The sequence below is a fragment of the Xiphophorus hellerii genome, chromosome 5, assembly GCF_003331165.1.
Source record: "Xiphophorus hellerii strain 12219 chromosome 5, Xiphophorus_hellerii-4.1, whole genome shotgun sequence".
Lineage (NCBI taxonomy): Eukaryota > Metazoa > Chordata > Actinopteri > Cyprinodontiformes > Poeciliidae > Xiphophorus > Xiphophorus hellerii.
In genome coordinates this window covers 24,721,212-24,740,040 of record NC_045676.1, presented here as the reverse complement: position 1 = coordinate 24,740,040, position 18,829 = coordinate 24,721,212, and positions in this window count along the sequence as shown.

Below are 18,829 nucleotides of genomic sequence, written 5' to 3'. Positions count from 1 at the left end.
AGATTTTGTGCTGAATTTATCTACGTGCAAACCAGCGAAGATTTTGACAGCGAAGTGGTGATTTACAAAACCAGACGCAAAGAGATATTTAGTGTATCACTTTTGGTAAAGTGAAATTTTTAATTTTTTTTATGTAGAAACAATGACGTAGTAGCGGCGGCTCGCTTCAAGCATGCCCGCTATCGATTTCTCCACTGCGAAACCACAAGAGCACTGGAGCCGATTTTATGGGCTTCTCCACATCAGTCTCACCTTATCTCAACTCTGTTTTCAGTAAACTTCAAAGGCGTACTAAAAAAAAAGGTAAAGACTGAGAGGAAATGGCAACCGGTAAGAAAAAAAAAAGCAAGAATCTGGGAGATTCTTTACTTCAGGGATTGTTTTAGCCATTAGATCTAAGCATGAGTTTTTCACAGCATGATAACCTTGAGTTAAAAGAAAAAAAACAAAACAATTTAAACAAGAAAATGCATACATGATCTACATGCTTGTATTTATTGCAGAAAAACATTTATTTGCACCAGTAGCATTACAGATGCTTAGAAATCTGATTTTTCACATATTCAGATGCAAACTCCGATCTTACGACAGCTTCAGAGCCATTCTACGAAGGAAACTACACATTTTAAAAGTGAAATGATAAGAATAAAGTAGTAAAATTCTGAGAACAAAGTTATAATGCTATGACTATATTCTTGCAAACGTTTTACGTTTCTCGTAATTTTGTTTTTTAAAATGTTTCTGAGCGCGTGCCCAATACTCCGTCGTACAAGCCAGACTATTGAAAAAAAGTCTTCACCATGCCATAAAATTAACTTAAAATAATATTCTGTTTCATAAACCTCGCAAAGCAATTATTTTTCCTCGTTAATCGCGAGGCAGAAGAAATAATTGGTAGACGAAGACACACAGAATCATTGAAGAAGTTGCGCCTTTGCCAAATTGTAACTCTTGACTTGATCAGCATAAGAATTTGGTTGCATAGCTTGCATTCAATGAGGTTTGTTCACTGTTCTACCTTCTAGGAAGCTGCTTTGCCTTCATGCACCTGCCACAGAAATGTCCAACAAGATAACAGCTGTTTTATCTAGAACTCACTCCTGAATAACAAAGGGAGGAGCCAGGACAATCTTACGCCTTCGCCTCCCTATGGAGAAAACCTTCAGGCTGAGTTGGACCATAGCTGAAGCCGTTAGTTTACACACACCGACTAAAACTGACACCTTATTTTTCATTGTACGACGTTAAATCAGACCATATTTCTCTTGCTTTAAGTCAGTGATGATTACCTGAATTATTTCTATTTACTAAATGCCACAATAACGACAGAATATGTCAGAGATTTATTTAACACCGTCTTCAAAGTCAGAAATGTTCATTTCCTCAGTATTTGACAGCAGTGCCTTTGAACTGAATGAAATGGGTCAAACCTTTCGGGTTTCCGTCCTCGAGTTTCTCAGAACGGTTTACGGGAGTTCTGGACCGTTCAAGCTGACAGAACTGGTGGAACTGAGTTCATTTTGCCGGCTGCCTCGCTCGCACGCGACTTTTCAGATCTACCCACAACTTCTCCATTGCACTGAGATCTGGGCTCTGTGATGGCCACACCAAAACATCGGCTTTGTTGTCCTTAAGCCACTTTGTGACCTGATTGGCTGTATGCTCAGGGCCACTGTCCATTTGGAAGATCCACTTGGGCCAGAACTTTAACTTCCTGGTTGTTGTTGTTAGAAGTTGCTTCAATATTTCCACATCATGTTTTTCCTCTTGATGGCGTTTATTTTATGAGGTGCACCAGTTCCTCCTGCAGCAAAATAGCCCCACAACATGATGCTGCCACCCCATGCTTTACAGTTGTGTTGATGTTCCCAGGCTTAAGGTCAAACAGTTCCACTTTAGATTCATCAGACCATGGGACATGACTCCAAAAATGACCGTCTTTGTCCCAGTGTGCATTTGCACACTGCAATCTGGCTTTTTATGTTTCTTTTGGATTACTGAAAACCTTTCATTGTGGGTAGTCACCCCGTCTTACCAACTTCGTCCAGCTTTGACAACGTCTTTGCCATTTTTCGGGGATTGATTCGCACATTTCGACTCTGTGTCTCTGGGAACCTGACTCCCTCCTGAGCGTTAACGGTGGTAGGAAATTCCCATCATCCCAACATGTGTATCACCGTTTGAACAGGCGGCACCTTCAGGCATCTGGAAATTGTTCCCACGGATAAACCGGATTTGAGCAGCTGCACAATTCTCTTCCTGATATCTCGACTTATTTTCTTTCGACTTTACAGTTGTGTCAAACCAAAAAACAGTGCGTCTCCAATTAACTCAAACGTGTCAGCTAACTTAAGTAGCTGTCTTGGATGATGGAGCTTCTTCTCGCCATTATTCTTGAGGTGTTTGACTTTTGAAGCCTTTGTGGTCTCCCGTAACGTCTCGCGGCGTCATCCTGGAACAGAACAGACGTCGAGTCCATTACTGAGAAATCACAACTAAACTTTAAGAAGGATGGAGTCAATTCCTCACAACATCTCCAGAGAATCTTCCAGAGTTAAACTCCTCAAAGCACTTTGATGAACCCTAAATGTGAAAATCTTTCTTGTAATCGTATCAAAAAAGTTACATTTGGGGCTCATTCAAAGCAGAGTTCTTTCTTCCACATGTTTTCTGTTCTCTATGCGCAAATCTGTGTCTATAGATTATTTACACTCAGGAGTTTTCTGAGGCTTAGTATTACTGATGATTTTGCTACTCTGACTCCAGTTTCATTAAAAATATATTACACAAAGATACGAAAAACTCAGGTATATTAAAATTAATAACATTTTATGATGTTCTGAAAACAATTTCCTCAGACCTGCAGCTTCCAAGCTTCTGCCTCACAGAGCAGACCTCCCTATGACTCCCCCTCTCAGCTCCTTCAGACTAGCCAGCAGCAATTAGCAAACACCTGGTGGACCTGCTCATCTGCTGAGCTCGTTATAGGAGCTACTTCAGTGCAACTGTGATAAAAACATTATTTAAGGGCTAATAAAGGAGCAATGTTGTGATGACATCCTGAAGGTGGAGTGTTGTTAAGAGCAGGAGCTTCTTAAAGAGACAGAGGCCCAATTCCAAGGCATTAAATTACAGAGTTAAATTTCTTTGAAGTCATGTTTGACATGTTCGACTCCCGGACCCAACGACGTTTACCGCATGCCTTCCCCCCACTCTCTCCCCCTTTCCTGTCAGTCTACTTTGAAAAAGGGACACTAGAGCCCACAAAATGTCCCCTTGCGGGGCGACAAAAAACAAATAGAAAAAAATATATACTGCCCCTGTAAGCCTGTTTTAAACTCTTTCACAACTTTCTCGCTGGAATGTCAGCTGTGCTTTTTGGTCTTTGTTGCATTACACATAGGTAGACTCTAATGCAAATCGGCTGACTTCTGAAGATGGCAAATGGTTATTTAGGGTGACCAGATTAGAGGTAGCTGGAAAAAAATGCACACTTTTACATTTTTATTTGTTAATATCAAAAACATGTACTCATCTCGCTTTATGAGCTGTTTTAAGCAGGTCACAAAATCCTAATCAAATACATTTAAATTTGCAGTAGCAATGTCACAAAATGTTTAAAGTTTCGTTTCCTGTCACGTGTCAAGCTGAAATGTGATGTTTTATGAACAAAACAAGCTTAAATCAAGAGAAATTGATGAACTATGATATAAAAAAAACCCAGTAACCTGTACTTTGAACTGGCCGTGGGTTATGGATCGGTTTAGAAAACTGTCTGATTATCGGCCCGGTGGCGCTTCCCTGTGTTGATAAAGCCCATGAAGCACCAGGGAATTGTGGGTGAATTAGTTTGCTGGGGCAGAAACTCCTGCAGACACCCAATTAAAGCTGCTGGCCTGCAGTCATGCAGCTTGCTCTTCCTGTTGACGGCTCACGCAGTTATTCGGAGCCTCCGGCGGCTCCTCCTGAGGTCTGCCAGAGTAAAACGTTTTCTTTTTTATTCTTTTACATCCAGAGCTATTATGAGAGCGTTTTAGGAAATCTCCATGGTTAGTTGGATTTGACCTGGGGGGGAAAAAAAAAAAAAAAAAAAAGCCAAGCGTGTGTTTTTGAAGATTGTACAACGCACTGATTAAGTTCCGTTTTGCTTCTTTTTTTTTAAGTCGCTGGAAAGTTGTTTATGCTCAATGTAAACATACATAAACATATGAGGCAATAAGTGAAATCAAAAGAACAAAAAGGTACTCAAAGCAAAATGGGTTGATTGGAGTGAAGGCTAAAGTGGTGCAAAAGATGACAGGAGATGATTGCAGGGAATCAAGCTTTCCATTCGTCTCTGTCTCTCCGTCTCTGTCACACGGCAAAACCTACCGTCTACAATTTCCAGGATGAACTTTGCAAACTTTTTTTGTCCCCCCCCTCCTCTCTTTCTCTCTCTCTCTCTGTCTTGTTGCTTTGGAGTGCCACAAGCTGTTATTACGGAGCCCTTTGTTCACATACGGGGCTGAGAAATACAATGTTTGTGCCGCTCTGCAAACGGAGCGTAAGAGTAAACACTGTTCCGCGGTGAGATGCCCGTAAGGCTCGCTAAGCGGAGTCAGTCGCTTTAAAAACTGCTGAGAGCTGAATTGTTCAGCTGTGCTTGTTTTCCCATCTCTCGTGTTATCTTCTTGACAAACGGCATGCAAAAAGTAAGAAGAAAAAGAAGAGGGAAAAAAACCCAGAAAAAGTTTAGAGCAAAGAAAAGCCAGAGCGTAAAACTTCAAAGATGAAGCATATAATTTAATCAGGTTTGGTCAGATGTCAATCAGAGTGTCTGTCTGTGTGCCGGAGGGGCTTGAAATGAAAGAGAGGGGAGTCTGGTTCCGTGGATCGCTGTCATCCCTGCAGCTACACGGCTACATGCATACCCACTTAGGATGATGGCCTGGAAGGAGTCGACAGACGCGGCGGGCGTCAGCTGATCTGTGCCCGACGGCCACAAAAAGTGGCAAACCCCGCAGAACAGCTCCTTTAAAACCCAATTATTACAAAAGGCCGACATAACAAGATTCCCCCACCACCACCACCTCCCATCAACCCTGCCACGATAAGGGACACATGGGTTCCATCACTCTTAATTGAAGCAGGGTTTCCTGAAGAAGAAACAACCCTGCAGCAGAGTCACAAAACAAACAGCTTTAAGAACAGAACAGCTGGAGTTGTGATACAAACATTTTTCACGTGGAAGTTGCTTCTTGGGGAGGCATTCGTCTTCAAAAGTCTCACGGCGAAGCAGCACAAAACGTGTGAGATTCTTTTCTTTTCTTTTCTTTACTGGACATCGTTCTGTCTTGGAGAGCGCGCCGTGGCGATAGGCTTCCAAACCTTCCCGAATTTAATTACAGGTCTGCGAAAGCGCCTAACAATGCCGCGGCGAGCACGACAATTACAGTCGCGAGCCAAAGGTCCGTCTGTCTTGCATGTCTTTCTCTCTTCTTCTTCTTCTTCTTCTCCCTCTCTCGTTCTCGTGACCTGAACCTGAAGACGTACAAGTCTGATCTTTCTTTTTTTTTTTTTAAACTGGAAACACGTGGAACAAATTTACAGTAAAGGCAAAAAGAAATAAAACAGTTAAGAGGCTGATTATGCGCACACTCAACAGAAGAAGACAGACGTTTGAGTGCAATTTCAAGAAAATCCAAGAAGCAATTTGTTTTATTTTGTTTTGCGAATAACAGCGTGTAGAAAATAATTTCTTGCCCTTTCTGAAATGGTGTGGAAACCTTTATTGGTGTCATAACAATCACACTGTAACAATTGCTGACCAGCTTTTTTTTTTGCTTGATTTCGTTCCATTTACCTTCAGCAACGAGCTCCATGGTTCAGAGCTGAATCCTGTTGCAAAAGACTTGAGATTGGAGAAGAGGTTTGCCTTCCAGCACTACGATATACGTTAGAATGGCCTAGTTAAATTCACGATTTGAATTTGATTGTAAATATGCAGCAAGACTTCAAATTCTAACTGCTGATTTGCAGTAAAAAGAGTTTAGGTTCTTTTGACGGTTTTGCAAAACTGGTAGAAATACATTCCAAGAAGTTTGCTGCTTGCAGGAAGAAAAACAAATCAATTTAATAATGCCCCAAAAAAGAATGAATTGCCAATGCTGTAACCAATTTGTCATTTTAAATTTGATAAAGCCATTAATGCATTAAATGGTAAAAATGATTTCAAGTCAGCGGAGTCTGAAGTGGGCGTGTCTGAAAGAGTAGGAGGTTCTTAAAGAGACAGAGGTCAGTTTTATGGCATCAGATACAGATATGATGTGGACTCAGATGTCTTACATATTGTGCTATAGAAAAATACATAACACCTCCCCTTAAAATCATTTCAGAACATTTACGAATATAAGCTTTTCTTGTCATTTTTTTAGTTTGTTGATTCATAAATGTTATGGTGGATGTAATACTCATCATATTCGCTCATCTAGGATACGGACTAGGCAGTTCATTTCAGTGATTCAATCAATTTCTGTTAGGTGGATTTAATAGATTGATAACTGAACATGCGATAATTCAGGAAAAGAACATAGATCATGTGACTGATGCGTCAATGTTAACTAGCCAATAACGTAACACATTAGTTACATTATTGGTAAAATGTCCTGTCATTGGCTGGTAAAACTTGAATACATCACTGGAAGTTATTACATGATTTACTTTATTATATTTAAAATGAGGGCTGTCCTGATCTGATATTGATATGGGAAGTTGGTCTGATGTCAGAAAAACAAATGGAGTATCGTATCGTATTGACCTGCATCTAAAATCTCAATATAAGCAGCAGATGGCATCACTCTGCTGCTTACTCAGTCACTCAGTATTTAGTAAATAATTTATATCCAGCAGGTTGTATTCCACCATAAAACCCACTGGTTTATAAAAAAAAATGGGTCGGTTGTTCTATTGTTCTCTGTCTGAGTAATATCATTTGATAAAGCCTTTTCTAATGTTCCACACTACGAAATAAGTCATAAAATCATGTTTGATTTGCGCTGACATCGTATCGGGTCAATATCGGTATTGGTCAATACTCAAAGCAGCAATACCTGTATTGTATCGGAAGTTATAAAGTTGTTTCGGGACACTCCTAAACATTATTTGTTGCACACACCTGTTTGCATCAATAAGTTATGACACAAAAAGTACAAAGTTATGATCCAGAGATGTCATATAAAGTGGTTTGTAAAAAACAAAAAGAAACTGAAATCCACGTAAACTTTTCTGTCCCCTTCACAATTAACCTAAAATTCCCACAAATCACATTCAGGTTTTAAAGCTTGTAACATGACAAAAAAAAAAAAGAAAAACCTTCAAGAGTTATTAATACCTCTGTGAGGCACGGTATTTATGTAGACCTGGATAAAGACGAAGGCCAGTCTGAAGTACAGTAGTTCTCTACGTCTGGGCTCATACTGTTCCTGCCAATCGTTTTCATTTTACAGTTCCTCATTTATGGGGGTATCATTACCTCCCCGGCTCCGACCTCGCGTCTTCCGAACTGCGCCGCTTTAATATTAAGTCATGTGGACGTTAAAGTCTTTTCCTTGACTTACAAGACATGACATCCCTGGAAACCTACGACCCGGGTCAAAGATGGAGCTCATTAAAGGATTGCACACAACCACAAATTTACAAGAGAAACGGTGGGGGGGGGATAAATGTTTAGCTAAGTGAGCTTCATCCACCGGGGTGGGGTGGGACCAGAGGATGAGAGACGAAAACGGTGCCGTACAGCCCGCTCAGTGGGTCTCCCCTGTCTTAGTCACTTTACAACAGGCCGGTTGTGTTTGATATCAACAACGGCTTTTAATAAGCAATAAGAGGATATGACTAGCAGGAGATAAAAGTTCGAAACGACGCACATTCTACTCTTCCTCCTCTGATGTTTAAATTAAAAGCACATTCCTCTTAAAAGGTCATATATGATTAGAAGCTGGTGCAGCTGTTTGTACACAAACGGATTTCCTCTTTGTCTCAACGGCACCAAGCTGATGCAACATTTTCCAGCATTTGCTTCTGGCATATAAAAGAAAAAAACAAAACGAAAACATAATCCTTCAAGGAATTTACCAAGCAAATCTCCAATAGAGTTGTTTGGTCTTTGCCGCAGCTACAGCCATGGGCCAAGCAGGCAGAACTATTTGTCTCATTAACTGCAGTTTGTAACTCATTAAATCAAGCCAGGGTAAGACTTAAAGACCCCCACTGACTTGCAAATTACAGAGTCACCATTGCAAACTTTAATTAGAGTTTACTAACTGCCATCAGATTTGGCGAGTTATTTTAAAAGTCAGATTTTATTATTTTATTTTATTTTATTTTTTTTCCCAACGGAAATCCCACAGAAAAAAAAAACGCTTTAGCTCCAGCATGCAACTTTACACGTTCCCCCATAACCGGTCAATAATGCCAGTTGCTTCATTTAGCAAGAGGCTTTTTATCGCACTCCCCTTCTCCTTCTCCTCCCCCCGCCCCCTCCCCATGCTAAATTACCCAACATCATGATGCAATTTGGGTTTTTTTTAATCACCATTTTAGCAGTTACAGCTCGGCTGTCCGATTTCCTGCAACAAAAGAGTGTTGAGCCATTAGCGCGAGTAATTCCACACAGCAGGCCTCCAGTTGTGGATGTGATGGCAGCAGAAGGAAAACAACAAGCTTCACCATGGAAAACCTGAGCTAATGTCCTCAATCAGCCGACCTTGTTGTGGTTCTCTCTCTTTTATTGGGGCAGTTGCATTCCGAAAGCATTATGAGCGAGAAAGATCTGCAGATGACGACCAATCCTCTGCCTCCTGTGCTGTTCTGTGCTGCGGCGCCCTGCGCACGATGGCACGCCGCTTTTTCACATTTTGTCACCTTACGAGCTAGCAGACAATCGTCAAAGGGCTTGTCTTCAACAGGTTTCACACACTCAAATTTAAGACTTTTTAGTACATTTGTAAGACCATTATGAACGGAATTTAAGTCCTATATCATGTATATTGCATATATCATACATGTACACCTCACCCTAGACACATGAGAGTCTAACGCTAGTGGGTGAAATGGCTCAGGGTTTATTTCTTTATCAAAGACAAAAGAGAAATCCAACAACTTCTAAAATTTGATGCAACTCTATTTGTGTTCACATTTTGTGAAACAGAAAGTCGCGCTCTTGTTTTCTTTGGGAAATTTGGGTGCCGTTTCCTTCAGTGTTTTTTGGTGCAGCGCCCCCACAGGCGAGGGAGTGAACAGGTTTTTCAAAGGGTTTGGATCATTTGACAAAGTGAAGTGTGAAACCAAACCACACTAGCTGAAAATGTAACAAATGTTGCAGTTTTGGTCCCTAATCGAACCGAGTTTTCAGGAGTGAAACCTCTCCATCAGTTTGTCGGCCACAGACAATTTTTTTCAGAGAATAAGTTTTCTTATTTTCTTACTACATTGCAGAGGTGGGGACTCGAGTCACATGACTTGGACTCGAGTCAGACTCGAGTCGTTAAAATCACGACTTGAGACTTGACTTGAAAAAATGCTCAAAGACTCGGACTTGACTTTGACTTTCATGCCATTGACTTGGGACTTGACTCGACTTGAAGCTGTTTACTTGAAAAGACTTGATATTTTTTACTCAAAGTCTTAAAATTTAAAACACATTATTTATAAAGTGGCGTCATTAATTAATTTCACTCATTCCGTATCAATATGCGCAGACCGTCACTATGGTTTTCCTCTCTCCTTATGTATGTATGTGTACGTAGCTGCAGCACAACCAATCAAATTAACAGGATTTGGACGTTTAAAAAAACGCGGCAAAGCTACAGAGCTCAGGGAACGAAATACGAAATAACAGCTCCAATATGCTTCCGCGAGTAATTTCTTTTGGCTACGTAGGTTATGAACTTTCGACTAAAAAACGAACTGCAACTTGTAAAACATGCAAGAAGAGAATATCGGATGGAGATGCCACGACGTCCAACTTTGTCCGGCATTTGAAGCTTCACAAAGATCGGTAGGTGGCACTTTTCTTTTGCTGTAAGATAGTTGACTATAGCTAACTTCGTGTTAGCATGTGTACTCCGGGTTAAATTGGTGATGATTTACCATAAATCCGGTCCTTCAAATGCCTCCACAAATAATGTGCACCGTGTTAGCTCAGGAAGCCGGTGGATAGTGAGCGGGGCTCCGGAACAGAAAGCAGATTCTGGACCTGAACACAGGGAACAGAGTCTCTCTGTCCCATCATGATGATGAGCCGGGTCTAGTATCATCTAAGGATGGTTGGTGTATTTGAAGACATCTACGTTGGGAAATTATATTGACAATATATTGTTTACTGCAGTCAGTGCATTAAGTCAACTGTTTTTGACTTAATGCACTGACCGGCGTGACTGTCACATGTCGCACAGAACCCATTTCCAAGTAGTATAGCTTTGCTGGGGAAAAAAAAAAAAAAAGACCAAATACAGTGACTGTCCCAAATAAATTTTGTGTTTAGAATATCTGTCCCATATTTACGGAGGACTGAAACTAACATACTTAGAAATAAAAGCAGAAAAAGAAATGCACCAGACCTTCCTGAGTTTACTTGTGATAACTTCATTTATACTTATTTCATTTTTTGAAAACTATGATTGTTGTAGTGTGGTTGTTTACTTATGAATAAAAGGAGTAAACTGAAGTCAAATGTAATGCATGAAAGGCGGTAATTTATTTTCTGACATCTGTTTACTTCTGACAGATTTGAAGAATACCAGATGAATAAGAGGATCACAAATGAACCTCAAATACATATTTTAAAAAGAACAAATGGTCTATTATTTGAATTTTATGTATAATTGCAAATTATTAAAAATAAATAAATAAAAACGACTCGAAATGACTTGAAATTAAAGGTTCCTGACTTGAGACTTGACTCGACTTTTGCCTGTCTTTACTTGAGACTTGACTCGGACTTGAGGACAGAGACTTGAGACTTACTTGAGACTTGCAACACAGTGACTTGGTCACACCTCTGCTACATTGGGTAGGCCTGTCACATAAAACCCCGCTGCGCTCCTCTGAAGTTTGTTGTTGCAGTGTAGGGAAACGTGAAAAAGTTCAAGGAGCACAAAAACTTTTATTACGCTGTGTGTTCAGGTGTGTTTACACTCTGTCATGTGGAATATAGAAATCCATTTCCCTAAAGATTTTCCAAATGGGTCTGGAGGAGAGCTGGAACATTACAGCAAGGTCAGCGGTGAGTCATGGAGCTGATGGCGGGCCGCAGGGGAGTGTGGTGCGCCGCTGGGATACTTTGCTACCGTGTCACTGTTGCACCAAGAGATGTCAGGGTCAGACTTTTTAAGCACTTCCACAAAGAATCCCCGATTCTTTTTGTTTTTCCTTCGCTCTGGTCAGCAGACGTCATTATGTTGACAACTCCTAAAGGTTGAGAGTATTTTTACATCCATGCGTCTCACCACAGCGACGTTCTCCTCCACTTCAGAATGACGCAGAAATCAAGCAAGCAAAGCCCCTCAGCGGGGCAGGTATTGAACACGGTGTGCACCTCTATGTCCCCCCCCCCAAAAAAAAAGCAAAACAGAGAGACGTCTTGTCCTGCTTAAACATTTTCTTACATAAACGCAGCCGGGGCTGGGGTGATATCTGATAAAACAGATCAAAATTACATTATTGGCTTTTATAGCCCACTGAAAACATAGCCCAAAGGTATGCTATTTGGCAGAGAGCGGCTCGTAATATGTCGAAGAATTGTTACCATCTGGCTCGACTGCGGGGAAGGCTTCTCTCTTAAAAACCTCAAAGTCAAAATGATACAAGTAAAATGCAGCATTCATAACCAGGTTGGCTTTTTATGGATGCCTGTCCACATTGATTTGGCTCCATGGTGTCTTGAGAATCAACTCGTGCACTTTAGGGATAATCATTTTTACCCCAAAAAGCAGGTCTTTGATGCCGCAGCATCCGAGTACAGTCAAATATTTCAGGCATGACAGATACTCTTTGTTTAACTTTGTTATTCTTTTTGTTTTTTCTCTTAAAAAGTGACTTCCAGTAATCTCTTTAGGCTGCAGCATTCCAGATGGATAAGGAAGAATCCAGCAGCCGACTGTTATCGGTTTGTCTGCATCAACATAACCCCCCGAATAAGAAAAAAACGTCGAACGCAACCCTTGCAGTCTGACATTTTCACCCATTTTTGCCGAGCTACGCCCTTCTAATCGCACTTCTGTACTCGGTTTCAACCCCCCATTACCTCATTATGAGATTACAATGTCAGTGTGGTCAGAGTTGTGACAATTACAATAAGTGCTGGAGTAATTTTCGGCGTTAAATGGACTCTTTGTGCTCCACGTTGCTGTGTGTTTCCGCGACCCGTCACAGGTTGAAAGAAGGCTAGTCCAGTACTTTCTCATGTGCTCAATGAAGGAAGGAAACCAGATGCATGCGTGCGTGTTTGTGTGTCCACATTGTGTTTCTTTAATCTCTACTGTCACAAATGTCATATTTTATTTGGATTTCATGTGATGGATCAACACAAAGTTGACCAAAATTGTAAAGTGGGGGACAGCGTCACAAGTTTTCTTTTTGTCTTCGCATAACTCCTAGATAGTTGCTGCAACTCAATGGGCTTCGTCTCCACCACTAGAAATTTAGCTCTATTCGTCTTCAACTCTGACCAGCCACCCTGATCTGAGCAGACCTCAAACTTCGATCCCCAATGTCTGCTTTGATGCAGTATTTGGCGTGTAACACCTTTTCAGGTGCCATGCATTCAAATTCTGCACCCTGACAATAGATTTGGTTTGTCAGATGGATTTTCACTGCCTTTTGTGTCCACATGCAGTCTGGATCCTTGTCACCTTATTTCAAAAATGCTTCCATTTTCTTTTTTTTATCCCAAAGTTATTGTAATTCATATCATGCAAGAACTTGAAAAGAGTCACTGTAGATGGTGATGATGTGGGCAGAAAAGATGCAGTAGCAGTCAGTCTTGCAGTGAATCTGGAGAGGCCTCTGACTGAAGACGGTCTCGTCATGACATGACAACCCGGTGACAGTCCACAGCAACACGTCCTGGACAACACCATCGATCGTCATCAAGCACTGCTAATCCCCCTCCTTTGCTTTTGCCTCTCCCCTTTGTCTGGTCTCAAGATTATGATTATGAAAAGAAAGAGAAGAGTGAGGAAAATGCTGATGATTGCCATCGATATTGTCACAGCAGTACTGAACAATAATTCCACGTTTTCCTACCGTCATGCAGCAATAGCCTGCATTCGCTCTGCACATTTTGCATTTTGAGATAAGGAACAGAATAGTGTTCCTTGAAATGCTCAACGATTGGTGTTTTTATTTTCTACCCCAACCTCGCTTTAACTAAACATCGCAGTATCTTAACCTCTGACCTGTCTGCTGTGTTTTTTGTGGTGTTGTTTGTTCATCAGTGTTCACTAACAAACCTCTCAGGCCTTCACAGAACAGCTGTGTTTCTACTGACACACAATAGGACTCTGCTGGAGCTAGTGGGTTGAAATTTGGTGCTATCAGATTGAATTTTTTGTGAGAACGTTGATGACCATGCAACACTTTTAATTAACTTCACCAGTCTGAGCCAGTTTGTGTTCATTTGTCACCCAAAAACCACAAGCTTCAAGGTGTTGCATTGGGATTCTAAGTGTCAAAATAGGGGGAAGTTTAAACTGCAGATTACAAGTTATTCCCTCATATTAGCAAATATGAAGTCAGAGTCACACCGATGGGTTGCCATAGGGTTGTTGTGCGTGTCTGGTAAATGGACCAACCTTACATTGCGCCTTTCCAGTCATTTTGGTGCTTTACACTACAGCCACATTCATCCAGTCGCACTCATAAACGAACACACTTTTATATTCCTATACACAAGCTGCGTCTCCATTGACCATATAAAATAAATACATTTGCTTAATGAAAACAACAATTTTGGGGGAAAAAACAAGCTCACGATTTTCACTGAAACACTTTTGCACTAGGATGAGGTGGATTTCTTTGGCTCCATCTAAATTAGAGTATTTTGCATCAGAGACCCTTTTTTTCCCGCATCACACGGGTCAAGTGGTCAACAACGGGATGTTACAGGCAGAAAAGACAAGTAGTAGGAGGCATGTTTCTTAATGACTTACCCCATGAACAAACTTATTCATATATGATTTTAATCGCATTTCTTGTTTAACAGAAACCCTGCAACTGCAAATATTTTTTTTGGGGGGGGGGGGGGGCTTTCCTCGACATTAGCAGAATATTGACAAAGTTTTGCGCAAATTTGAAGCAGAAAGGCAGCTGCTGATCGGTAGGCCTCAACTGTAATGTTCGCATGAAGCCTTTGGCTGCATGGACCAAGACTCTGGGTGGAGCGGCGCGCCCCATTGGAGGGGACAGTTTTCTCAATACCGCTTGGACCTGCCACTATTGATGATGTGTGTGCATGTGTGTGTGTGAGAGAGAATCCAGCAGACATCTACAGAAAGGCAACCCCCTCCAACCAACACCACCACCCTTCCTCTACCCTCTCACCCAACCCTTCCCCTCTGCCTCCTCCTCCTCCCCTGGCGCCCTGGTATGAGAGAGAAAGCTGTTGTTAATAAAAAGTTTTCAAATAATAGGATGAAAAGGGAGGTGAAATTGAGCGGCCCTAGCCGTATTATTTCTTCTCCGTATGGGAGCTGGCCTCTCGCGGTCTCTCCGACGCTCCCTGACCGGGAGGGGGTCGCCATAGGCACGGTGACCATTCCTGCCCCGGGGCTAGGGCAAATGATTTGCCTCTCTGAGGCTTCAAAGGGGAGCAATTACACTTAAGTAACCAAATGAATAGATAGCCCAGCTTGGCAGCAGTTTGGTGGGGTTGAGGGTGTGGGTGTGTGGGGGTGGGGGTGTGTTGGGGGAGACAGTGGAGGCCTTTGAGGGAAGAGGCACCACACCTCACGGGTAATGTGGAACAGCTCGCATCCCTGAGAGCACAGAAGAAAATAAACAAGCCGATGGTCTGCTGCTGAATTCAGAAAAAAAAAAAAAAAAAGCTGCTGAAACGTTCCAAAACCAAAACAACAACATCACCGAAGATGGTTTACCAATGCAGCCGATAGCTTTTAAAGTAATTATTGCCTGACAAAAATAGAGCGTCTACCGCTGGCCTCTGTGGCTGCACAATATCACATAAACTTATATTGTGTGGAGCATCCCATAATGGCAAACTTGGAAGAAATTAGACATCTTCTCCTGCTCCTCTGATGAGTCTGTACTGCGTTTTCCCCTCCGCAGGTTTGTTTTTCTAAGCTAATCATCTAGGCCAATCATGATCCCTCTGTTTGTTTACAGTGTAATCAATGCCTGAGCGGACTTCAAAAACTCTCAAACAAGATGTGAATCATTCTGAAGCCAAGTCAAACTGAACCAACGTGGACCGCAGGTCCTGAGAACATTGAGTTGCGCAGTCTGTGTGAGTGGCACACATAAAGTCAGCCTCTGCCCGGCCGATAAAAGGGCTTGGTGGGGCCCTATTGAGTAAAAGTGGAGACTGGGAGTTGGGTAGGGGAGCTCACCTGTGGAGAGGAGTCTATAGCTGCATAGAATGCCCAACAGCTGCCAGGGTTGTAAGTCTAGGCACCTAGCGGAGCCACAGAATGGGAAATGCAAGGGGCTCTTTGAATGCACTGCCACTTAGTAACAGAAGGCATGTGCCAAACTTGCAGAATGAGAATGAAAACTCCCCCTTTGGAGTTCACTAAATATCAGCAGCGACTCTCTTTTCATCCAGCCCCCCTGCCCCAGCCCCATCCTCTTTCTTCCTCTTTTGGTCTATTATAATTCCTCCATAAAAGAACAATGGCTGACTGAAAGACCCCCAAACCACAGAGATATACCAACAATCGGCGGGGAAAGTGGGGAGTTTGCGGGGGGGCATACTCGGCTGAAGTGTGGAAGCCATCAATTACAGAGGGCCTAAAGTTAACATCCCAGCAGGGTAGGTGCATTAGAATGCAGATATGGACAGGCCATGGGCAGCAGATGCCAAGCGGAGCGGTCAAAAGAGCAACTCATGACTCCTGACAGGACATATGCAATGTGGGAGACTCCCACCTCTGCTGCCGCCGCTGCTGCTGCCTCGGCCTGGAATCCGCAGAAGAATGGAAAATTAAATTGAATGATGATTGTAGCGGTTGTTCAAAAGAACCATTGTTCGAAACTAACCGGAATTACGGGTTCGAGAAGTGACAAACAACCGACATCTTGCAAAACGGTCGCCAGCTCGCACGGCCGCAGTGCGAGTCCCAATAAATTTCACACATCAGCAGCTGACACTGATGTGCGAGACTGCAACAAGTGTCCCTTCGAGTCCAAAACATGCCAAGATCCCCCTGCTACTTGATTCCCTCACCCCCCACACTCTCTCTCTCTCTCTTTCTCCACATCTCTCTCCATTCTGATCGGCTCAGCAAGACTCTGCCCTACAGGCTTCCTCACTCCGCTAATTTACATTAGCCTGCAGGCTATCTTCACAGTCAGGACAGTGCAGTTGTTTTTTCAGTCTCATTAAGCAATAGCACAAAAAAACAAAAATAAAGAGGGGGATCCTTAAAACCTACCTTCCTTCCCCACCCCCTTGCTAACTTTCCCATCCGAGGTTCATAGGAGACGTAAATAATGCCATAAAGAACTGGAGGAAAGTTCTAAATTATGGTTGTTTGTGTTTTCTACATCAAATAGTTTGGTATCTGAGGAAGAGGAGGAGAAGAAGGCGGAGAGGCCGCGGGGTCTCAGCCCTTGAGAACCAATCCGGCTGCTCCGTAGCGACTCTATTCAGGGTCGACTCATGCCTGTTTATTTGAAAGAAGCCCCGCTCTTTTAACTTCCCACCCTCTCCATTGTTCGGCCGCTCACGGGGAGGACTTTGAAATTGTAATCTTGGGATATTCAAACACACACATTTGTTCGGACCTTTGGTGCCTGCAATAACATTATTACTGCCAGACAAGCATTGTCAGCCTGAGCCTACAGTGCGTTAAGCCGCCGCCTGGCTTAACGCCGTCCGCCCTTTGGCGTTTTATTGGCTTGCGAGCCTTTATGTGATGAGCGAGTTTACATGGCGGGGCTAATTAGAAGAAAGTAAAACTTCAGAAAAGGAAAAAAATTATAACACTGCATTTTGTAAACCTTTGTTCAATTCAGTTTATTTATGTGGCACCGAATCATAACAAATGCCTTCTCAAGTCACTTCAGGAATAAAATATGCCAGTAATGTAACAAGTTTTCTTTTTTGTCCTTCTATCTCTTTTATATATTTTTTAAACATTTTGCTGGTAGATATTGTATTTGATGTTTTAGGGTTATATGTAATTTCTGTTTTTCCTGTTTTATGATTTACCTGTTTTTTTGTTGTTTTTGTTTTTTGTTTTAATGATGCTTCTGTCGAATGTGGTTATGGTTTCTGTGTTTATTGTGTTTTCCTTGTTTTGCAAATGTTGTTGATGCCGTTTCATAATGAGCGGTTCCGGTCTTTTCATACCCAACTTTTACAGGCCTGTTTCACTTAGTGCCTGCTTTGGAGATATTTTGGTGTGCTATTAAAATCGATCATGTTTCATATTTTTTCAGTTTTACATATTGCCATCTGGAAGGAAGGCTGTTACGAGGTCCAAATCCACGTCTTACAAAAGTATTTATAGTCTTTGAACTTTTTCAAACTTTCACTGGGATTTATTTGGATTTTATGCAACTGACTGACAAAAAATTACAGAGGTCAAAAAACTAATTTTGCTGCAATTATATAGCTGCAATTTTTGGGTGTTTGACATTTTTGTGACGCGAACATCTAACGGATTCCCCCCTCCACCTGAGCTGTGGATCTCTGCAGCTTCTCCAGAGCTGCAATCAACCTCTTGGCTGTGTCTGCAATTAATGCTCAGTTTATTCAACCTGTCAGTTTTGTTGGATGAAGAGGTCTTGGAGTCAGGGACATTCACAGATAGACACCAGGGTGGCGCTAGAGCACTTGCCCTTTTTCCTCTGAACACAAAAGTGCCCTTCTGAAATCTTTCACTTTTTCTTACTGTGTATTGTGTGTGGCCGAAGACAGAAAATAACTATGAAATTGAGATAGGTATTCAACCTGTATCATTCTGTATATATATATATATATATATATGGCCACAAGAAAAAAATCGATGTGTCACTACGATACGTAGGTCCCAATTTCCAAACAGCTGAATTGACTTTTCATCCTCTGTCAATCTGGGTCGATCAATAGTATTTTTTCAATGTAAAAATCCCGATGAGTGTGCGGTTGTGCTGCTGTGCTTTGAAGCTTTTAGTTAAAAGAGAACAAAACCAATTAGAAACCTCACAGGCAGTCAAATATGGCATTTTATCTGCTGTTTGGAATGATGCAGAAGTAACCAGGAAGAAAACTGACCTGTGTTTTTATTTTTGCAGGACTCTCACACCGTGTGTGTGTGGGGGGTGTGTGTGTGCGTGTGTGTGTGGGTGGGTGCGTGTGTGTGTGAACGAAGAATTTACCTTGGCATCCCAAAAATGTTCATTTGCTCATTTAATACATGAAGTTATTTGAGTTTTTTTAAGGACATGCTTTTAAGTATTATTGAAGTCCAGTAGAAAAACTACTATACTGTAAAGCCTTAAGTAGAACAGTTTTTATAGGAAAATGATGATCTCGTTTACATTAAATTACACACGGTGTGACAACAATGTGACACAAAAATAAGGAAACGACTCGAGTTTTACTTCATAAAGTCTTAATATATATTAT